Below are 24,348 nucleotides of genomic sequence, written 5' to 3' on the forward strand. Positions count from 1 at the left end.
AGATAATTTATGTAGTTCTATGATTTAGTTAAATAATTATCTCTTCCAAGATATATATGATATTAAGAGGTTTTATTCCAGTCTAAACAATTTTTGATAACGGATTACATGAGATGCCAAGATATCATTAATGGTCAGTTTTCCTTTTGATATAAACCACCACAATTCTATCATGGAGACCATTGAGTGTGAGACATAAAAAATATTTGTATAATTCTTTGAAAAGTAAGTGTTTAATGAGTATGTTTTAATCTTGCACAACTGAGAAAGTATAAACATAATCATTTCAAAAAGAAGTAAAATGTCAGATGCTCAGTAAATGCTTTTAAATTTATAATAATATACTTCACCATATACATTATACAGCATAACATTTCATTGTGGAAATATTTCATCATAATTTTCTCAAAAGATATTTTATATTCAAATTCAAAACAACTGAACAAAGTGAAATTTAAAATTCTGGTTATGAGGGGCAAAAACTCAACCAAATTCTGTAACAATAAATGTGGATTTTTTCATACTTTTTCCTTTCAAAATTAACGCTGTATTTGTTTGGTGGTTTGGTTTTTGTGTTTGGTTGTTTTTTTGAGTTTTTGTTTGGTTGGTTTTTGGGTTTTTGTTCATTTGGTTGGTTTTTTGTTGGGTTTGTTTTGTTTTTTGGGGTGGTTTTATTGTTTTGGGGTTTTTTGCGGGGGTATTTTTGTTTTTTGGGGTTTTTTTTTGTTCCTTCCCTCCATGCTCAATAACATCCCCTTTTTAATTCATAGAATCGCAGATCATCAGATGAAAAAAAAGCTAGCATAAAGACAGGCAAATTGCCAACAATCTTAGGTGGTTTTCACTGTTACAAATCCTGAATTGTGAACAGTCTTAAAACCCATAAATGATTGGTTTGGGAAATGTTCCATGTAGGTTGTAAAGGGATGTAAGGGAAATGTAAAAATGTAAAGCTTTTTTTCCCTGGAGTGAATGGATGTCCATTTTCAAACCTGTGCCTCATGCTCTTTGATCTGCTCCTTCCTTTGTACTTTATATAGTAAAGAAAAAAAAAAAAAAAAAAGGAAGAAAAAAAAAAAGTCCAAATGTGATGTGAAATTGGTTGGAATCCAAACAGGTCACCTGTGCAAAGCTGCCTGCACCTTGACAAGGTCCTCCCCCTGTCTCAGCTCTGTGGGAGCAGCTCCCAGCCTCTCGTGCAAGTCGGGGCAATTCTGCATTCCCTGAGCTGAGCAAATATTGCACTAGGCACAGCTTGAAGGGGCTGAGGGGTGTTTCAGAAACTGCAGGAAATCCCATTCGAGCAGCACCCGGGCTGAGCAGAGCCTCACCTGCCTGTGTGCACCGTGCTGGGGTGGGAGAGCTGGGGACGGGGCGCTCTGCTGGCTTTGTGCTCACACACGGGGGGGAGAGATTAATGACAAGGATTTCCTATGCACATATCAAAAAAAAAAAAATCTTCAGCAGGTAATCTGATTTTGGAGTAGAATTAAGGAAAAAAATCACACAGGGCATAGGGAATTAAGAGGTTCCATGTCTTCGTGTTACGCTGGTAGTTTATATACAGATGCGAATGGGACGGGGCTACTTTGATCAGGTTTAGAGCTTTTATTTTTCTGGTATCAGTTTTATTACATTGTTACAACAGTGGAGAGGAAAGATGTGAACTGCTCGTTGACTAGAAAGTATGCTAAAAAAACTTCACATTACAGCATAACATAAGACAGTCTCAGTCTAAGTTTCATCTAATCACACAGAGCAAAAGCATATTGACAATAGTTCTATCTAATCACCTGAAGTACACGTAGCTGTAGTTAAAACAATAGCAGTTTTTTCTCTAATACAGTGCTTTGTTTATAAAAGATAAAGCACAGAGCCTCATTCATATTTAACTTTCTAAATGTATACTTAAAATATACTTTTTGCAACTTAGAAAGCCAAACCTCACAAGCTTATTTTTCTAGTCCTCATATCTTTGCTACTGCTAATATATCTTTCCTGCTACTCTAGCATTTCTCTATTCTGACAGGTCTCTAAAGCCTATATTTTTCCTACTTTCTTAAAATCTTCTGATTTTATAGATTCCCACACTTTGTATCAGTCCTCACATTAATTTTGGGTGCCAGGTCTGTGCCATAACAAAGGGCAAATGCTGCAGCTCAGGTAACCAAACACCTCTGTGTGCTGCAGGAAAATCTGTTCCTATCAGCTGGGGAGCACAGAGAAGCTCCTCATAGCTCATGTGCTCCCCGAGGCAGTATTAATTCATACTAATGGTTATTATGGAATGATTATAATAAAAAATGACTAATCATTCATTAATGATGATATTAAGTGTTTTATTTAGCATGGATGACAGTTTTGTGCCAGGCAGTGGGAAATATCTGCTTCCCCTAGCGTTGCCTACTTGTCAGTGTATCAATCTTCATCAAGCTCAGGGAAGTGGCCAACATGAACAATTTACTACAGCAGATAATAGCAGCAGCTATTCCTTTATTTCAAGTGAAAGGTGCTCATCCCTTAGCCCTGAAGGTATTGGTTTAAAATCCCATTAATACTACTTCGGAAATACCATATAATGGACCAATACTTATCACATAGATTTTGTTAGAATGTCCAGTTAAAATACAGAAAAATAAGCCCCCTGATTTCCACATGCTCTTAAAATATTTTAAGCAAATTATTTTAATATAAGCATTTCTGTCTTCTTTGACTTCTTAATTTTAAATTTCAGCCAATTATCCACCACAATAAGGATGGAGAAAGGTACAAACAATGTCCTTTTGTCTCTATAGAGAAAATTTGGGGGTTTTTTTGCTATATAAAAATTTCCAAGAAGCAAATGCCATTCTCCAGTAGCACTGCCGGAGTATTATAGATTTTTCTGGCCCCCTCAGATCTGCACTACTCCTCTCCAGCATCAGTGCTTCAAAGCCACGCTTCCTCTGGTTCAGAGGGTAGCCGGTGAGATAATTATATTGATTTCCTTCACCCCTCCATGTTCTTGGCTCACCTTCTCCCTCCACATCCTTCCTTCAATTCCTTCAGCAAGGCTCTGGCTGTGTTACCCAGAGAGGAGCCCAGCAGCAGGGTCACTTGTCCCTCCCTCCACTCCTGAGCCTCATCCCAGCACTTGTGCAATTCTTTCTGCTGATCCCTGCAAACGGGCAAGGCCAGGCTGCCAAAATCTGTGAAACCTTCAGCTCTTCCTCCCCTGAGCCACCTGCCAGGGTGGTCCTCACCTGGGCTGGGCTGTTCGTGTGGGTTCCTCTGTTCAGACTCTGCTGGGTCTCATCCATCCAATGTTTCTGCCTCCAGGTATTTCTCCTTATGGGTTACACCATGTTGTGCTGGCAGACAGACTGCCACCAAAAAGAAGGGACAAATTAGGGAGCTGAATGCTCAGAAATGGCCACTCAGAAGAGCTGCCTAAAAAATATATCAGCCTGGAGATCTCCAGCTTCCTTACTTCAGTCTGTCCTTTTCCTGATGTTCTTTGCGGCAAAAGGGAGATGAGGAAGGAGTCATAGCCACTTTTACTTTCCAGATTAACCTAAGTTCTTAGGGACACTTTTTTTTGTTTGTGGGGGTTTCTTTTGGTTTTGTGGGGATTTTTTGTTTGCTTGTTGTCGTTGTTGAGTTTGGTTGGGGTATTTTTTGGTTGCTTGGTTGGCTTGGGTTTTTTTTTTAATTAATTTTGGGTGATGCCTCTCAGTTTCTGTGAAGATTTAGTGGGTGGCATAAGTTATGTGTGTCTGACACACAGTGATGCTGCCTTTCCTTTGCTGCTGTCCCTGGGATCAAAGCTGCCCCTGAGCATGAGATTGGTGACAGGAATGGCCTTGTTCTCTTTCTTTGCTGTTGAGAAGCAGGTTTGGGTTTTCACTTTCTTCCTGCTTCTTTTCTGGCATATGGTGCTACTGCACAGAAAGCCTCAGCAGCACAGAAATCAGGCAGTTTCTCCCAAATTTACATTTCTCATGAAGCTTTATTCCAACAAGATCCCTTATTTGTGCAGAAGGATGCTCCTGTAGTTAGGGCTGCAGTCCAGGATTCAGAGATGTGCTCTGGGCTCCTCGTGTGGCTGGGGGATTGTGGCATCACCCTGCCCTATCCTTACATGTACAGAGCAATTTCATATTTCACCCTGGTTCTGGGGGTACAAAATACCTGGGAGATGCTCTGCTGTCACCCTGTGTGCTGTGCAGAGACAGAACTGCCAGATTGTGACAGGGATTCTTGGGAAACTTCCCAATTTCTTGCTGGGTTCAGCTCACAGTGGTTTCCTGGTGTTGTACATAAGCATTATGGCCGGATGAGCTTTTGGGTGATTTTTGACAAAAATATGCCCTTTGAATGGTTCTGTGGTGTGGGCACCATGCTTTACATCCCCACACTGTTCCTTTCCTGTGGAGGACAGCAGGGATCCCACAATCCTTGGTCTCCAACTCAAAGACTGCATGAACATAATAAATATTCCAAACTCCCCATCTGTGACCACAAAGCCAGAGTCCAAATCATTGGTAGACATGAATTGAAAAGCTGCATTCCTGTCATGCATACTTACATTTATACAAATATATATGTGCCCATATATATGCATACACCTTTATGAACTGTTATGAAAATATATTTTAATCATCATCCTATAAGACTTGACAGTCAGCAGCAGCCTGGGTGCAAGAACATTTTTTTAAAGCTTCAGAAGGAGGAAACAGTTCAAACACATCTCTGCTTGTGGGAAATAAATATAATTTTGATTCAACATAGCAATAAGCTTGACAAAGCTGAAATCTTGTGTCTCCCAAACTCCAAATGCAAGGGAGTCTTCCAAAGGTTTACTGAAGGAATGCCTGACTACTGCTTTACCTCCCAATCCTCTGTTTTCTATTCCTTTCAGATAATAGACTGACTTTCCTGTTTAGGTCAGAAACTGTAAAGCTGGTCTTTCAACATCACCAGCCTGTATGCTGAATCCTAAGCTTCTGCTTACTGACCTGGAAAAAAAAAATCCCTGTTACCTTCTGAATCAGCAGACATTGCAATGCTGTGCAGAACTCACAGAAGTAGACATACAAAATTTAACACCAGTGCAAAGCAAACGGGAGCAATCAGAGCGATGGAGGGCTGGAACAAACAGTTTGATGAACCTGAAAGTTTATGTGGAAGAATACTGATAGTCCATTTCAAAGTGAGAAAACTGCTTGAAACTTCAGAGATTTTTTGGAGGTGGAGGGGGGTTGTATGAAAGCTTTTGTTTGTTTTGGACTTTGCTGCAGAAAAATATTGTGTTGGTTTATGTATTTTAGAGTGACTTGTACAAGAATAAGGAATATAAAGTAGAAAGAAAAAGCAATAAATGCAGCTCTCCATAACAGTGTAAGTGCCTTGAGACAGTAAATATGGGAAGAAAACTGGCAAACTCTAAACATCTCATATTTTGAGCAAAAGCACTGTGCAGTGCCTAGCATGTGCTCCAGAAGTACCTATATTCCTCATTGATGGGAGAAGCCCATTCCCACACAGAAATTTTATGCTTGAAATGAGGTGACCTCTGGGTATAAACAAGTCTGTGTACAGAAGCTGCCCTCAGTAGGATCCAGACCTGAGATTTGAGCTCCAGGACACCGAGGGTTTACAAAGCAATAAGGTGAAAAGTAAATGCAGAGTTAATAACATTCAAAACCTAAATGTTGTAAACCTTGTAGACCTTGATTAGAACATCCTGTCTCTGAAGTTTTGCTGAGGTTGTCTGGGAATGAATTCACTCTAACTTTCTATTTTGTGAACACCCTCAGGGAAAAAGGGTGAACAGCTGAGAACTGTGGAAGTCAGTAAGGTACCACATTAAGGCACAGCAGGTCAGAAAGATGTAATTTTGTGCTAGGCTGCTACAGCATGTAATCATCCTTGAAATGTCTCATTTCTATCAGGAACAAGTCTACTGTATGAGTGAGCAAAAGAAGGAAGGAACACATCATTCTGAAAATTCAAAGTGGTTGATGAGGCACCATAAAAACCCCTCATGTTTGGTATAAACAAACAGACATGACATTATGCCAACAGAAGGATAAGGAAATGCTCCATCAGGAGAAAAGGACATGGAAAGTCCACCTGAAAGAAACAGATGAAAGAAATGGAAGCACCAAGAAATGAGGACCAGAGGCAGATGGACCTTAATGTTCTGTTGGAGGGCTAGTAAGGGCAGCCTGACTCTGGCAATTTACTCTGGCAGTTCTGTCACCCAGATAAAGTCCTCACTGAATTAAAACTGGATAGAATTGGTTCCAGTTTTGCATCCCATTAAAAATTGGACCTCCAATTTGCTTCTGAAAAGAGCTTGCAGTGAAGTGGGTATGAGCCTCTTCTCCTGACTAACAAGTGATGGTACAAGAGGAAACTGTCTCAAGTTATACCAGGGGTGTTTAGATTGGATATTAGGAAAAATTTAGTCACTGGAAGGTTTGTCAGGCATTAGAACAGGCTACCCAGGGAAGTGGGGAAATTGCCATCCCTTTAAAAGGCGTTTAAAAGATGTGCAGATGTGGGGCTTGGGGTGCTGCTTTGGTGGTGAACTTGGCAGTGGTGGGTTAATGGTTGGACTTGATTATCTCGATGATTCTATAAGAAAAATTCCATATGGGATAACGAAAATGGGGGACCAAGTCCACCCTGGCTGCCTTTTCTTTTACCTCCTCCCCGTGTCCTTCTCTTTGCCTTTTTGCATTAAAACCTTTGGATTACTCATTGAGATATTGTGTAACAGGTGAATTCGAATGTGGGGATAAAAGCAACCCGTGCTTTGGAAACAGCAGTGTAGGCATGCTGTGAAAATTGGGTTTTTCCTCCAAAAAAAAAAAGTCTAGGTGGACCCTGTGAGGAGCTCAGAAGCCTGGCTAACACCCTGATTGGTGGCTGACAGGGGTGGGTGGCAGATCTGAGGTGACCCTGGCTGCAGCCCCCCATCCCTGCTGCCCTGGCCGTATCCCCACTGAGGGCTGCTGTCCTGGCGTTCCCTTCCTGCTGTGTGGGATCAAGCAGGGCCAGTGAGCCAGCCCTCAGAGCCAGGGCAGCTCCATCTCCTGCCAGCCCCTGCCTGAAGTGGGTCATCCCAGGCCTGCCTGCTTCCCAGGGTGGCTTCTGGAGGATGGCTCCCTCCTCCATGCCGCAATGCTCCAACTGTTAGGAGCATCTGTCCTTTGCTGGCACTCAACACCCAGACCTTGGCCATGTGAACTCATTTCTGAGAGTTAACATATTCTGGCCTCTTCCCCTCCCCGTTTTTCCCCTTCAGCCCACCTCCCAAGAAACCCCCACCCCAAACCACAATGCTCAAACCTCCCTTCTCTGGAAGAATTGCTATTACTGAGCTGTGAAAAGCAGGGGAAGGGGAAAAAAAATGGTTTCCATGGCAAATTTGCAGGATTTAATCTCAACACAAAAAGAAGAATTTTAACATTCTTTGCCTGTTTTAGAACAGGCTGGATAGCAAATGAAATTGTCTGTTGTGTGTTGGCTTTCAATGGTATCACAATGATTTATGTCCACAGAGACTTTGTCCCAGTATTTCCTTATTTTGTTCTTGCAATCAGAAAGTTGCTTGTCCCTGCCCTGTGAAGAAGATTAACATAATTTAAACCAAGACTTTTGTCCAAAAGCTAATCAGAAGCCTTGCTAGGAAATAACCAGATTTCTAGAAGTTTCTCCCTTCTGAAACCCCCTGTTGCAGGCACTGATGGCAATGATATTCTTTCCTCTTTGGTTCTTCCATGGGGTACTGGATGCCTTGGTGGAAATCACCCTTTCTTAAAGTGCTCCAAAGGTCTTTTCTAAACTGGCTGCAAATATCTGATTTGTTGGTTTCATGACCCAAGGCATGTTCAGCGTATGGATATAGAGGGGACCTCAGCTCCCCCTGGAACATCAGCGGTGTCACGCTGATTTTGGCTTCAAACATTTATTTTTTTCCCCTCATGTGAATTCAATCAAATTGATCTTGGAGGAGAGTGCCTTTCTGATTGCTATCATCTGCACACTCTTAATTTTTCCAAGATACAAACACATCCAAACAAAGCCTGCAAATGATCAAAGATGATTAAATTAATGGATCTTTTGTCTTCTGTTTCTTTCACCGTGGTAACCATTCCCAAATGTTCCTGATAAATAAATTCTCTCCCACCCCTCAGCTCTACTTTATTCTGCAAATCACACAAGTTTACAGCAGAAGATTTACCAGGAAGTAAATCTTCTAGATGTTTCCAAAAAAGCAGCATGTATACTGCTGATAAAGCCACCTCTCTGCTTTGCTGACACATTTCCTAGCTTGGCCCCCTTTTTATTGAGAAACAATAAAAAGTGGAAATTGTAGGAAAAATATCAGTCTATGTTTAGTTTATGTAAGTGACACAAGATTCTCGACTTCTGGTTTTCAGTTGGATTGCTTCTCTTACCTGGAGGGATTTTAATGTAAAAGCAAAATCAGTGTATGTTTGTTTGTAGATAACTCATTGGACAAAAACCTATACATTGAAAAAAGTACAGGTTAAATTGAGTTATATGAGACCAGATTTGTTCTCCAACTGAAAGTTCCTCTTCCTTGCTCTTCCCTTGTATAAGAATATACGTGTTTCTCTATTCAAACTAACTTCAAACATTTTCCTTGAGACCTCTACGATGTTCAGATAATTGTTAGATCTCAGTGCATAGGTATGTCTAAATATCAGCTTTAGGAATTTTTGAGCATCCCAGTCCTGCTTGTCCCCACTGAATAACTACTACTGCAGGCATGAAATAAATTACATTATGATCTTTGTAAAAATGAATAGAGATTTGGGTTATTTTTTCTCTCCATCAAAATTTCTACACAATGTTCCAAGAAGAAGTAGACCCAACATTCAAGCTCAGACCAAAGGTTTTGAACCACCTTGCATTTATTAAAAAGAAAAAAACAAAAACAAACCACACAAACCCAAAAGGATTTGTCTGGGCTCTCTTATTTATCCTAAGACACAATGTGCAGGAAATAAAAGGATCTGTCAATCTTTATTTGGAAATCAGTGTCTGCACTCCAGGGCTGTTTATTATTTGTTATTTGTGGAGCTCCTATACATTTTGGTGGAGCTCTGGTTGCTTTCCACCTGTGGAAATTCTGTGTGATTACAGGCTTTTAAAGACTTTTTAAACCTAAGAATCCTCTTGGCACCATCAGAACATAAATAGTGACAGAAATGGCCGCTCCTGCTCTAAAGTACTCACAGTTAAAGTTTGGGGGTTTTTACCATTTTTATTTTTCAAATAGAAACAATACAACAATCTTAGATATTTAGGCATTACCCTGTTTTACAGATAAAAGTGGAATTTACTTTTTCTTGTGAATAATGAAAACAAATAAGTATAGCATAAGCACATGCTTGTTTTATTGTATGGACTTCTAAAATGCTTGTGAAATTATATATACACATACTTTTAATTGCTCTGTTGTATTTTTTCTAAAGTTTTAATAAAAGGCTTAATCAACAGGACATAAACATTCCATAGTGTTAAAATATCAGATGCACAGGTAAAGCTCATGTTAAGATAAAATTTTTCAATGAAAGTCTATGACAGAGGCACCTCAATTCTGTTGGGTTGGCTCAAGAGCTGCTCAGTCTTTTGAAGAGTTTATTCCAAATCTAACAAGTTAAACCTAAACAGAACAAATTTTGAGAAAGATCTTGGGCTAGGAAAGTGAAGTGTTTACAACCCATCTTAATGGGAATACAGTGAAAAAGGAATCCATCTGTAAATCATTTGTCATTACACTTCCACCTCAACTTTTTTTCCTCACTAGCGGCTGGTGAGAAGAAAGAGAAAATAATTTCATATCAACAAAACATGTTGTTACAACAGTTTCAGGTTTTTTTCAATACATTCCCAATATAGAGAAGCTTTTCTTTGGCTCTGTTGATTGCAAGACACAGAAGGTGAAGTGGAAGATGTAAAACTCCATCAGACACAGTTCTCTGGGGATCCCACACGTCCTCAGCACATCAGCTAATTGTTTTTGCAGATTAATCAAATCTCACTTTGTCCTGAGCTCCGTGCAAAGGTAAGTCCTGCTCACAGAGATCCTGATGATTTCATTTCTTTCAGCACACCCAAATTCACACGGTGGCTCTAGAAGGAATTTTTAATTGATGGTAATTGCATATGAGCCTCCTAATGAGTCAGATGAGCTTTTGCTTTCCTACTGCATTCCAATGAATTCATCAGGGTGTGGGAGCTGGGGAAAGCTTGTTAAATATAGAGCCCTGGCACTGAGAGAGAAATGCAATGCTGCAGGATTGCTGCTATTTCTTCAGAGTTTGGGCTTGGTGAGGGCTGTCCTTGTTAGCACTTTGTAATCTTTCATAACTTTTTTTTCTAAATTGAATAGCAGAACTAGAGAGTGTTAAATATGCACTAACATTTACTTGCTACCTTCATTGTCATATTTAGAAATATAAACACTTGTGTATTTGTAAATCTCTTTCTCAGACAGATGTCACTAGCTGTGTTCTGGGCATGTCCATTAAAGGTTAATCTCATTTAAAAGCCTACAAAATGCAAAAATTACGAGAAAAACTGGGGAAAAAATCCCACCAAATAATTACTGAAATGGCTTTGCTGATTTTTTTTTTTTTTGCAGCACAGTGCTTCACAGCAATTGCAATGCTTTTTCTTGGTGCATTAAATACAGCAAATAATAATTGAGTAAACAAAAATCAGACCTTGAAAGTATTCTCAGGAAGTATCATCCTCTGTCATCTTTGCCAAAAGTACAGCTGCACAGCATGCATGGATCTTCACTTTACATGTACTGCTCATCTACAAACACTGCTCAGTGCACATATTTCTGGGGGTGATATACATTGATTTAATTAATGATTCCAAGATTTTCTGGCCGATCTCTGTCCACACACACACACAGAGTACAGTCCATACCTCAGTGTAGCTGTGCCCAACTCATCGTAAAAATGCAAGTAGGGCTGATTCAAAAAAGCAGAATGTTTTCACCTCTGTCTGAAAGCTCTGTAGGAGCTCTGTGGGCAACCAGACATCATCATCCAAGTCATTGGACTTCCAGTTTGACATTTCACCATCTGGAAGTCTGCTTTTGTAAGTGCCATTTGCTGACAACACCTTCTATTATGTAGTAGTGAATAAAGTCTGGAGATTGCTTTTTTTTCCTTTTCTTTTCTTTTTTTTTTTTTTTTATTGGTAGGAAGAAGTTTCAAAGAGCAGAGAGAGCACTGCAACAAAGGCACAGCCACTCAGGAGTGAGGTCCGTGTTCCATACTTCAGAAATCTCTTTTTGATGGGAAATCTATCAATTTGATGTGAAAAATACATCAGTCGTGTTCTGTTCTCCAGCAGTAAGGCCTGGCTGCAGAATACCCTCAGTCATGCTATGATGAAGAACATTTCTATTTCTTTACAAACAACATGATCTGGGTAAGTTGTCAAGATATAGATAAAATTTACCCAAAGATTAATACATGCTGTACAGCTTAGCAACATTTCAGAGCACTCTGTACTAGGTGACAAATCCTTTTGATTTCCTTGCAACAATTAAAAAGGGACCACAGAAATTTAATTGTGGCCAACATGAGATTATTACTGGTTAAACAGGATAGATTCCTGGGCTCAATTTTGTTACTTGCTCAAAAAACACTGCAGAAACTAGCACAGGATTTAAATGGGGAGGACAAGGAGGCATTTGAAAGGAAAAAGACTTCAGAATGTTTCCTGAGTTTTCAGCTGTAATCCTTTATTTTCCATGGCTGCAGTGGCAGGTGATGTAGGATGGTTTCCCAGAGTATGGGTATTTGCTGGCAGCAGAGGAGTAGGATGGTGTGAGCATGCCAGGCTCTGTCAGGCTGCACCTTCTTTCCACTCTCCTCGAGCCTGGGTTTACCTTCACCACCTTGTCCCTGTCTCCTCTCCTTGCTCACGTCACTCTCCTCCCACACGCACTGGTGCTGACTCTTCAGTCAGCCCTAGCCTACAATTCAGCATTTCCAGACCCAGGCTCCTCATTCAGCCCATCCTTTCTCTCCTTTCCTACCCCTGCTCTCATGCACAATTCACTCAAACACTTTACACCCCTGGTCCATCTCTTTGGTTCCCCATCTCACCTGCCTCTTTCCTTCCCCATCATATCCTGATTTCTTCTCTTTTCATCTGGTCAGGCAAGATGTGATCTGTCCATCTCCGCTGGGCTGCTCTCTCCTCTGACAGAAAATGGAATTTGGGATAATTTTCATTTATTGGAATGAAATTGGAAAATTGGAATTTTCATGCCCCATAAAACAGTTGTATAAACGACATCTCTTACAGCATTGCTTGGGATCAGGCCCTGCAGTAGTAGAAGTCCTTGAACCTTGTTCATGATTATCCACTTCTCTTCCCCCATCTCTTGAAATAATGTGCCTTTCAACTCAATGTAGCTTTACATTCTCCTGAATGCTTATTATTTGGCTGTATTTTAAGTGCTCTTCCAGTTTTCCCCCTGCATGTGACCACCCACCTCTCCACCTACAGTCTCTATAATGTGATTTCTATCTGCTGTAGCTTATAACAGTTTAAATTATGCTAATTGTATTCAGAGATTAAAGTAAAAATCAGTTTGACTATTATTCTGCCCATATACTGTACCAGTGCTGGTAGTTATTCACTTCAGAAATGAACGTGGCTAATAAGATAAGAAAATTACACTTGCATACCGTTAGTCAGTTTCATATTTAATTAGCAAGGAAAAAAAATTATTTCCATGTCTTCTTCTTGAAGCAAAATTAACTCTTTTTCTTCTGGCTATGCTCACTGTTGAAACTCCAGTTCACACCATGCTAAGTGCCCTCTCTAACACCTTGAGATTTGATTTTCTAAATCTCTTAGGCTGGTTCAGTAAAAATATAAATTTTTTTGGAATACCATGGGCAAAGACATCCAGAGGCATCACTGTGGGCCATGGAGGCCCTGCCTTGGCAGCACACACAGCAGGGAGCACACTCCCAACAACTTCACTTCACTCCTTGTAAAAGCACGAGAGCTCCTTCAGCAAAACATTCCCTGCTCTAATTTTGTTAATGTGTCATGAACAGACTGGTCTCCAAATCGCTCACAGATTCTAGATTAAACTTCTTAAACATTTACTGTGGCAACAACAACAACAAAAAAGTGCTTTCAGGATTTGAGATGGCCATGATATGCTGTCAGAAGGGGCCAACACACTCCCACACTCACTATAAATAACGAGCCCGAACACAAGTACAGGCTGGATTTAACTGATTCTCCTCAATTGCTGCAAAGTACACTTTGCTACATGGTGAGGAGATAATGTGTCACAACACATTTTGTGTAAAGTGCAGAATCTATCCATGAGAAACACTTCTGCTCTGGATTTCCCTGCAGCCAGCACCACGGCAGGGTCCCTTGTGCTGAAAGTCGTCTGAATCTCCATCTGAAGCAAGTGGACACCACCCCACAAAGGGAAACAGAGGCTCCACATCCATGTGCAGGTGGGGTTTGCCATGTGGGGTTTCACTCCTGTTGCAAGCAGAAGGGCAGAGCGCTGCAAGAGCTCTTGAGCTCATCTCATTGCTCTGACACAAGTTCAGAATACGTTTTAAACCCCCTGGTTAGTTTTTGATAAAGCCGCAGGTGAGAGCAGAGAATCAATTCTGCTGAGGGGGATTAATTTGGTTTGTGCATCAGCTTTCAGACCATTGTGCCCAGGTTTTCAAAAAGCACTTGTCAGCAGTGGTGAAAGCCCTGCTGCCAAAGCAGCCTCCTGTTTGTGAAAGGCACTTCAGGTGCAGACCGTGAGTGAGGGCACTCCTGGACATCATGTGTCCTGGAGCTATGATACATTTGGAATATTGGTAATAAAAGTCAATTTGCTCGTGTTGATTCACTAAAATCTGCATGCTCTCAGTTGAAATTTGCAAATTTATCCCTCTGTGATGGCAGAGTTTAATCCACATTGAGCAGCTCAAACATTCAGCCAAGTCAGTGCAGACCAGCTATTGCATTTAGTCTTTTTACAGCATTTTATAGCCACACCTAATTGCTACCAAGGATGTAGGGCAATGGAAAATCAGTCATAGCTAATAGAGATGCTCTGCCTTTCCTGTTTTTGGACTTTCTTTATTTTGTTTGTGTTGTGACTCTGTCTCTGATCCTGCAAAATTAATTTCTTGATCCAATACATCACATGTCAATACAGCCCCTATACTTTGATGAGCCACAAGCTGCATATCCATATTCATAATAAACACAACAGTATAAGTGACTTAAAGATTAGGTACATTTTTATTGCAATTCAGTATATTTGTCTCAAAAAAAAAAAATCTGGTGAAGTCATACCCTTTTACACTCAATTTTCCAGCAGATTTTAATTTTTAAAATTTTTAAGCACACACACATATACACACACACACACAGAGGTAGATTGTTATCCTCCCTGTCAACAGAAAAACTTATGGGTGAAATTTGCATTTTATTACCATTGGAAAGCCTACAGTGCCCTTGCCTAGAACATGAGGAGGAACATTTAATCCCTTAGCACTTGCAGGAGAACCATTTTTCGCAATAGCAGAACCTGGCTCTCTGCCTGGTAGGTTGAATTTCTTTCAAGCCAGTATGGTTGTGGAGATCCAAACACCTGATTTGGAGTTTTTATGCTTCTTCTTAGTGCACCGAAAGTGTTTCTGGGCATGTGACTGACAAAGCCAGCAAGAATATGGAATGGTGTGTGTTTAAGAGATGCAGATGTGATACAGATTAATTTTAGTTTTAGAATAGCTGCAATTTATTATTCTGGATTGCATTTATTGGGAAAATTTATTTATTGAATTGCAATTATTGAGAAAATTTTTGGGAAGAATGTGAAGTTATGTTTATGTAGCACACTCAAGGATACACAGCTGGGGAAGTCCTTGGCATGGAATTATTTAGGTGAAGGGAAATCTGTTGCACCACAGTCATCTGCTTAAAGTGAGTACTTGTCCCACCCTTTTACCCTTGGATCTTCCCATTTCTGAGACTTCCTGTTCTTCCAGGACTGCTCAGCATCACCTTGCCTGTCACACTGTCCCACAGGGGTTCTTTTCTCTACTCCCTCTTTGACCTGCTCTAGTGGAAAGTGTCCATTCCCATGGCAGGGAGTTGGAACAGGGTGATCTTTAGGGTCCCTTCCAGCCCAAACCTCTCTATGACTCTATTATTGGTAAATCAACTACATTTAAAAACAATTATCTCACAGCAGTGATGTTATATCTCCTTTCTGACATGACCTGTTCAATGCTGCTCTTCAGGAAAGAAGTTCTTTTCTCTCCCGGCTCATCAATTAACAGCTTTGTATAAATCATTCCCATTAATGATTATTACTTCTTGATTCAGGAACTTTAAAATTAAGCATTTGACTATTTTTCTGTTGTATGGCAGCATCAATGGAAGCCTAAATAAGTGTCAGCCCAGCCACTATCCAGTAAGAAGGTGGGTGGGAATAGGCAGAAGGATTGTAGGATCCCAATCCAGTTTGATCCCATGGTCACTGTGGCAGTGGCCATGTTCTAAATTGGCTTTACCTACTGAAAATCAGCCAGTCTCTTTAAGTCCTGGACTGCATTTTAAAATTTATCCATTTAAGCTTCTTTGGATCTCTGACACTCAATAAACCATCTGCACTGCCTTTGAAGAATAGCATTAAACCCTTTGCTCTGGAGGGAAAGTCAAACTCTGCATCAAAATTAGCAATGATCAGCTGTGGTCCAGACATGAATAACACAAGCTATACAAGAAATCAAGACTAGGGCTCTGAAAATGGAAAAAATCTATTTGTTGCTCTGCAAAACGAAACACTTGAGATCAGTAGATCTCAAATGTCACAGTGCAAGGGACTGTCCTGGGCTCCATGCCATCACAAAAACCTCACTGGGCACTGGGACCTCTGCTCTCCTGGCACCTTCATTCTGGTCCCTTCCACAGCGCTGCCACAGACCCTCCATGTGCCCAGAAAGAAAGAGAAGGCTCAGGCTTGGCAGAAGATGGAGCTGGACTGGGCTTTTTTCTGCAGATGAAGCAACAGAATGATTTGTTTTTGCCTGAAGTAATGATTGCAGTGTGACAGAAAAGCAACTGGTGCCAGAAAGTTAATCATCAGACCCTTTGCACACTTGTTTCCCACACCCTGAAAATTCAGCTCTGTGTGTTAGTGCAAGCTCCTCATATTGCCATTGTAACCATGAAACCAATTAACCTGATGTGACCATTCTGGATTTTACCATCTTTTTTTTTTCTGGGCTATGTCTTAACTGCATCAAGGTATTGCCAGGAAAATGAAATCCACATTGCTGGATCGCCACTGAGCTGCTCAAATTAAAATACACTTCAACATTTTATTTTGTTACCACCCCAAAGTATTGATTACCAAGTTCATCTACAGATGCTCAAATGGAGATCAACGTAGCCACTTAGACATAAAAAAATTATTTGTAAGGATTATATAGTTAATGGTACAGAAATCATGACTGCTACTTAGGAAAGGTATATCTGGAAATTACTGGAAACACAGGAGAACCTCCAAATCTTGTATGTTAAAAGTTCAAATCCTAATTATTCTTACTTAATGATATCTCATAGCATGACTCCACACAGCTGAGGAAATAAATCTCTTACCTCCTTATGAGTCCAATAATAGCTCTTCCTGCTCAGAGCAATTGATGAGAGCCTTGCCCAGATTAACAGGAGGGCTTTCTAGAGCACTCTGCTTGGAGGATCTCATCTTTCCAGCGTTTGTTATGCTTATCTGAACTTTTGTTTAACTCCTTTGCTCTTCTGCATTTCCCTCTGAAATATTGATTTTGATCAGAGGCCAGAAAGAGGGTGGGGTTTTCCAAAACTCGAGCCATGGCAGCTGGGACTGCAAGGATTAAAGACATCAAGGAAGAGGGCGTCCACTTCTCTGGGATCAGCACTTCTCTGCCACTGCTGGGAGATTTCATAAATATTCACTGCCATTAGCTAATTACAGACGCTTGGACCAGCTCCCGTTTTGCTCCTCTTTCAAAAGGTCTTTCTTCACTCATTTCCCTTGTCACAGTTTGGATCTCTTGTTAGAAAACATCAATAGCAAGGGAGTTAAGGAAGGAGTTACAAGCCACATTGATCCCCATCACTTTGTCCTTTGAGGTAATTTGGGGAGCCCTGTGTGGGCAGTGCAGCCAGAGCCCATGGGGCTGAGGAGAACACTCATGGTGTTAAGGTTCAGGCCCAGCCTCCACCCCTCCCACCCCTCCCAGCCTTCAGGTTTATTTCAGAGTGTGTCTACACCAAATAAAACAAATTTGGATAAAAACCCTCCAGATACGTTCCTCCTACACAGCTTTAGATGACATTTGCAGCAAGGCAAATATACAAATTAACAATAAAAGTGTATCTCATATCCCTTGAGACCACAGGCTTAGTTTTCCTTAGCAAAACTACAGTTCTGTCCTTTGGAGATTGAGAAGAGCTGGATTCAGTTTCAAGGGGCTGTTTCACATCCAGTAGTGGATGCTGAGTTCATCCATAATGCTGGATGAACAAAATAACGCTCCTTCCTCCCACAGGACTTCCCAGCAGGAGATCTGCCATGCAGCAGGACCAGAAGCTCTCCCTTATCTGCCCTCAAAGGCAACCACATTCTTATCACATCTTCTTTCCTGACAAAGTCAAATACTTGGGTTACTTTTTGGGAGATTTGGTTTTAATTCAGAGCAGCAGCCAGGGACGCAAAATTCTATTTCCTCCTGGAAAAGGGAGTGCAAGGTGCTGAGCTCAGTTCTCTGTCAGGACCCAGAATATAACTTCAGACAGGTCTGAAAACTCATCTGGGATGGTCTCAGAACATTCAGGTAGGAACAGCTTGTACTTCCCCGGTAGGCAAAAGTAGGCCAACCAGTATCACCAGAAAAATAAACATTTGGGTGTAGCAATCTTCTTCAGGTGTATGGAATCACTTTCAGTGACATGACTGGGCAAAATGTAGAGATTTAGCAGTTCTTCCAGCCTGGGACACATGTGGCGTCAGTCATGCTTAATCACGTTAACTGCTGTACAAACTTCTCCCTTGCTTGGGGCTAAGACAGGTCTGGCAATCCAGAAATGCAATGGTGTTTCTGGGTAAGATTTACCATTCTATTGTGTTTTCTTTACCTGAGATACACAAAGAATGCATTAAACATGAAGCAGTTGATCTTGGCAAGGTCTGTTTGAAATATCTGAGTACACTCATGATTTTATGCTGGAATCTGGGGCATGGATAAGGTGTAGGGACTGGATATTTTCATATATTAGTACAATCAGGACGTCTGTCTCTTTCATTATAGTTATTTAACGGCAAGTTTTGAAGTTTTTCTTTACTATTTTATCCATAGGCTTATCTGGTTTCCATGAGGAGTTTCCATGGCTCTCCTTGAGTTAGCTTGAAACTAAATAATTTAGAAACAAGATAGCTCTGTTAGGTTTGCATCTGGGTTTCAGCCCTTTCCCAAAGATCACAGAATCACAGAATGGCCTGGGTTGGAAGGGATCTTAAATATCATCTACTTCCAAGGCCCCTGCCTTGTGAAAATCCAACATTGAGATGATGGGTATTCCAGTGGCTGCTCATTTTTCAGTTTCCAAGGTATCTTATTTAAATTCTCACTGTGAGTTGCAGAACATATATCTCAGAGCTTTCCATTTACCCAAAGCACCTCCAATGGAGGTGCAGCTCTTCTTTTGCTGGAATGAATTATATTTTGTATTCATCCCAGTGAATTACCCAAAAATAATGAGAAACTTGCCCGCTACAAGCCAACTTCAGCTCAGAGGTGAAAACCTCACAGAAGCTGGCTGGCTAGGATCTAAATTTCACAGCTGTGATTCTCCATATCCAACTGCAACAAAGAAGACAGAGGTGAGAGCTTTTCCCACTTCATCTCCCTTAGTTGTGGTTTTACCCAGGATTTTCAGGTCCAGATCCCAGACATTGTAGAAACCAAGGAATGTCGAGCCTGTGTGAGCTCACTATGCCACTCTTTTCTATTCACAACTTCTGTTGAATTAATTTTCCTCCTGCAGGCTTCACACTTGGGCCTCCCATGGACCTTTTCAAGCATTCCTTTTTGTCTCCTTCCCCTCTGTGAACATGGGGTCACCAAAGCTGGTATAGCAACAGTGATGAGGGGTGAGCAGTGCATGTTGTTAGCAAGGAAAAGCCAGCAGGCTAAAGCTGACCAGCTGTGGTGCCCGTGTTTTAGAAAGCCCATGGCATGCTCCCCATCCATGTATTTATCTGCTGAGGCCCCAAGGGAGGGTTTTAGGTGGTGAAAGAGGCTTGCCCAAGAGGGCAACCAGCCAGGGCTGTGGGGTTTTGACAGTGAAAAGAGAACAGCACTGACCTGAAGCAGATGGATCTGACTGTGGAGCAAAAGCCAAGCTCCAGGTGCATCAAACACAGGTAACCTGCACCTTGCCAGAGCACCTGGGACAACACCAATCCCTGGAATTCTGTACTGACATGGAGCACACCAGCCCTCTCCTCCTGCATGCCTCACTGCAGGGAGGGGGATAATGTATCAGGGTATGTCACTGCCAGCACCCACGGGGAATCCCAAGCCTAAAAACCCCACAAAAGTATTTTCTATCCCCACCTACAGCAATGTTGTAGGCTATAAATTTTGTGTGTGGTCATTGTGTTCTTCCAGAGCATGTAGGCGGCTGTCAGCTTCCTAATCCTGGATTTATTGGCAGCAATGAGAGGAGAGAGGAGGCTCATTTCAGGGACCAAGAGGACAAACCTATTCTTGGCACCTTGGAGGGCTTTCCTGATGCTGGTTAGATGCACTGGAGTCCCCAGGGGCCCCCATGAGTGTCACCCTTCCCAAACCTGAAGACAATCCACCTCTGCAAGCAACCCCCTCATGTTTCCATCCCAACCAGCCATCAATTCCCATTCCTCTTCATTCCCACATTCAATTCAGCACCAGCACCTTCACAGCTATTGATGAGGAGTTCAGACAGAGAAGATCCAGCTCTGTGTCCTTGCAGGGAGACAATTCCCAGAGCGGCATCTGACCTCTGGAAGAGAAGATTTTGGAGGAAATGCCAGTGATGGACTGTGGCTGTGCCATGGTGCTCACAGGTTGGTCACAGCTCCAGGATCTCCAAATCAGAGCTCCTGGTGCCAGGTGTGGATTTATTACCAGGTTAACATGAGTTTCCTCACTGTTCTCTGCAGAATTTAGCATTTCTTTCAGAAACAAGAGGACTGTCTCTCTGTTCTTACCTGCAATGAGTGCCTTAATCTGGAGTGCTCTTCTATGAAAACCAGGAAAGAAAACATTCCAGAAGAAACTGAAAAGCAAGGAAACCCAACACTTTCTTTACATTATTCACATGGATTCTGCTACCTATAGATTGTCAAGCACAATAAGTTTTGTGTCTCACATTTTGCAAGCATGAGCATCTGGCAGGAGCACACAACTTACCCATGGCTGGTGTGAGCAAGTGGAACTCTTGCATTCAGCAGAGCCACGAGTATTATGCCATATAAATAAGTGACAGCTTTGGAAATTAATTCATTTTAAAAGAACCTGTCAACCTGAAACCTGTCCACTTTGCAAAAAAACATTTCAAAACATTTTCAGGTTGATATCTTCCCTGAATTTTCCCCATCACTCTTGGTGTATCATTTCTGTATCATTTAAACTTGCTCTGCTGTGAAGAATACACACACACAGACACAGATCTTGAGGAAAACCAATCATGCAGATTTACATGATAAGACAAAACCAGGAATGTGTCATAACTGAGGAAAAGATATCAAGAGAAATCAGCTCAAACCAGAGAGGGAAGGCAGGAAAGAATGTTAGATCTTGTAAAACAACTTTCTAACATACCTGTAATAAAATTGAGACAGTGCTTATCTGTTTACCAGGACAAGCAACTTCAATTCTGAAAGCTCTGCACAGACCTCTAAAGGAATGGAGAGTTGCACTATTTTAATTTTGTTTTGTTTTGTTTTATTACTGACTAAGAGCACAGCTCAGAGTCACCTTCAACACATCATGCCTTGATGCAGGGAACTTGGGTTTCCACAGGAACACTGGTCTGCAGCAGCACTGATTCCAGCCAAAAGGGTCTCACCAAGCTTTCTTGCATTTCCCACTTTGGCTTCATCCACAGCTAAAAAATGAGTCTGTTCAAGCATAATTCACAGTCATCTCTATCAGCTCGTCTGTAACATGTTAATGCAATGTGCTCCCATTTAAAGATCCCTTTGCACTGCGAGGGCCACATGGAGCAGTCTGTATGGACAGGAGTGCACCCGGATTGATCTGCCGTGGGAGCAGGAGGGATGAGGAGCCTTTCCAAAGGGCAGGTGAGATCCAGCCAGTGCCAGGGAGCCACTGGCCGTGTGGGCAGGCGGCAGGACCAGGATGGGCCACTCTGTCCACCCCGGTGCCAGGGAGCGCCTCGGCTCGATCCCACAAACCAGGCAAGATGTGACTCACGCAGTTCGCTTGCAAAAGAAGGAGGACCATCTGCTAGTCATGAGCAGATGACAAATTCACTGCATTGCGTCTTGTCGCTACTTCCAAATTTGTAAGTAAACACATTTTGTAACCTCTCTCGGAATATTTGAGATCTTCGATAATGGGGGAAAAAAAAAAAAAAAAGAGAGAGAGAAACGGGGGGAAAAGTTTAAGTTTATGTAAGGCCGGAAGGGGGGCAGTGTTTTACCCTGGATGGGGTCCGCTCTCCGGCTCGGAGCGCTCCGCGGGGCTCCGCGGTGCGGGCGGGGCGGGCGGAGCGCGCTGCGGGGCAGTGCGGGGCGCGGTGCGGGCGGAGCGCGGTGCGGGGCAGTGCGGGGCGCGGTGCGGGCGGAGCGGGGCGGGCGGAGCGCGGTGCGGTGCGGTGCGGGCGGCGGTGCCTGCGCTCCCCCGGGCGGCCGCGGCCCCGCGCTGCAGCCGCCGCCGCCGCGTCCCCTCCCGGAGCGCTCCCCGCAGCCGGCAGCGAGCGATGGGAGTGCTCTGATCCCTCCCCGCCCTCCTGGATGAGCCCCCTGCCCGCCCGCAGCCTGGAGCGGTGCTGCTTGCCACAGCCGCATCCATCGCCAGCGCATCCTGGAGCAGCTCAGGGCACGAGTTGTGGCATTCTGGCAAAGAAATGAGGCAGCAAGGGCTTTCAGTGCGCTGATAACCTCTGCACCTCAAAGAGATCAGCCCAAAACTCAAGCAGGTGCCTGTGCGCTGAATTTAAGCGAGCATCTCCAATGGAAATCTTAGGAATTGTACCAGGGAATGATTAGATTGGATATCAGAGAACAATTCTTCACTGAAAGGGTGATCAGACATTGGAGCAGGCTGCCCAGGGAAGTGGTGGAATCACCATCCCAGGAGTCGTCAAGATATGGCAGGTGGGAGCCATGGAGTGGTTTAGTGTTGGACATGGAGGTGCTGCATTGGACTCAATGAGCTTACAGGTCTTCTCCAATCTTAATGATTGGGAAAAAAAGCACATTTTGGATTTGGTCTTTTCCAGTCTTAATGATCTAGAAATTTAAGCATCCCTATCTTTCTGCCCCTCAGTAAAGACTGAGAGAATTAATGGAAAGAGCAGCCAGGAAACGCTTATTTGGCCAGACAAAGTATTCCTGCAATTTTTGAAGGACAAAAATTGATAAACAAAATTTGAATTATTCAAAATTATAGAAGCTATACATAAAATGCAGACAAAAGAATGACCAAAATGACATGACCACCTCAATTTTACATCAGTCCAGCCCTTACTGCTCTTAGACATAGTGCAGTGTTCACTGAATGCAACTTTACTGCTTTTAGAGAGAGAGCCTGTCCTTTTCCAATGCCTCTCCTGGTGAATAACTGCTTTGCTCTGAGTCTCTGCCATCTGGACCAGCCTGACAGGATGATGAAGGACTAAAACCCTGCTGTCTCTGAAAACTGAAATCGGGGGAGTAGGGTGATGATGAAGCCTGTAGCTGTGCAACCCAAGTGTTTGCTAGCCCAAGGAAAGCCTCTTGCTGTTCTGCCCCTTCTTTCCCAGCTCTCTGTACTCCTCAGTGCACCTGCCCGACTGATTGCCTGACTCTGACAGCCTTCAACACCTCTTCTTCTTCTTCTGGGTTTCAGTAATGCTGATCTTTCAAGCGCTGCAAGAGAATGCAGGATGTCCCAGCCTGTCCTCTGCCTCCTTGGGGTTTGTTCACACCTGAGCAAGGAGGGCAGAGCAGCTGAAGACAGAAGAAGAAAGTCAGAGACCAGCAAGAGGCCTCTGCAGAGCAGGCTGTGAAACCACGAGGAGCAGGGCACAGCCCTGAGGACACCACCTGAGTCAGACACCCATGGAGCCACCATCCTCTCTTGGTGACCCACTGCCTTCTCTTCCTTGCTCAATTCCCCTTCTGCAATGCTTCCCTTCACTGCCCCACTCTCCAGGGACTTCTGCACCTGCTTCTCTCTCCTGCTCCTCTCTGTGTGTTCACGTTGTCTCCGTGCAGCCTCACCTACAGCCCCAAACTCGCATTCGCTTTCCCAGTCCCTTGTGATTTACAGATCTGCTTCCCTGCTCCATCTCTCCCAGCGGAGGCCTCTCCCTCTAACACCCCCCAAAAGCAACTCCCCTCCAGCTGCAGCGTGGTGGGAGCAGAGCTGCTCAGCTGACAGCTCTGTGAGATCCCCACAGCCTCAGGAGCATCCTGCCTGTCCCACAGGCATACTAGGAGACATCTTTGGCTCAGACTTCTCACACCCTCAGTGATTTTTAATTTTTTTTTCCTCAATACGAGCTTTATTCTTTGGCCTTTCGTCTCCTTTCAGCTGAAATTCCTGTGCAGGCTTCTGGCATTTAGAATCTCAGCTACTCCCACCTCTTTTTCTTTCTGGCCTTGAAAAGCACTGTCTGATCCAACTTGTACCCAGCTCAAGCATTGCTGTGAGCATCCTTTCCTCAGGGGTGGCTTTTGCTCTGCTGCTGCTGATGCCTCTGGCCCCTTCCTCTGCCCTGCTTTGCTCAGGAGAAGCCCCTTCCTTCTGCTTTCAAGGCTCAAGTGCATCATTCACTACCCAGATAAAATTTCTGCTCTCATCTAGCCCTTAATATAAGCGTTATTTGCCCGCTTGATGGATTTTCAGGCAGGCACCTTTGCCCATCACTCCCACACTCAGGTGTGAGACAGGCCCAGCACAAACACCCACTCTCTTGTCTTCTGTCAAAATCACTGTTACAAGCTCTCAGAAAATCTTTACTGTGGACTGCCCCTGTGCTGGGCTCATTTCTGGT

The 24,348-nt window shown here is 42.8% G+C and overlaps 1 long non-coding RNA gene across 1 annotated transcript; it reads right to left on the reverse strand.

Moving 5' to 3' along the window:
- Positions 1-8,995: 8,995 nt before the first annotated feature.
- LOC113459510 (uncharacterized) lies at positions 8,996-12,787 on the reverse strand. The gene is made up of 3 exons (XR_003380816.2): positions 12,356-12,787; positions 12,156-12,251; positions 8,996-10,155 (listed from the first exon to the last, which is right to left on the reverse strand). It is a non-coding gene; the product is annotated as an uncharacterized LOC113459510 (long non-coding RNA).
- Between the last annotated feature and the right edge of the window lie 11,561 nt (positions 12,788-24,348).

Source organism: Zonotrichia albicollis, chromosome 2 (genome assembly GCF_047830755.1).
Source record: "Zonotrichia albicollis isolate bZonAlb1 chromosome 2, bZonAlb1.hap1, whole genome shotgun sequence".
Classification (NCBI taxonomy): Eukaryota; Metazoa; Chordata; class Aves; order Passeriformes; family Passerellidae; genus Zonotrichia; species Zonotrichia albicollis.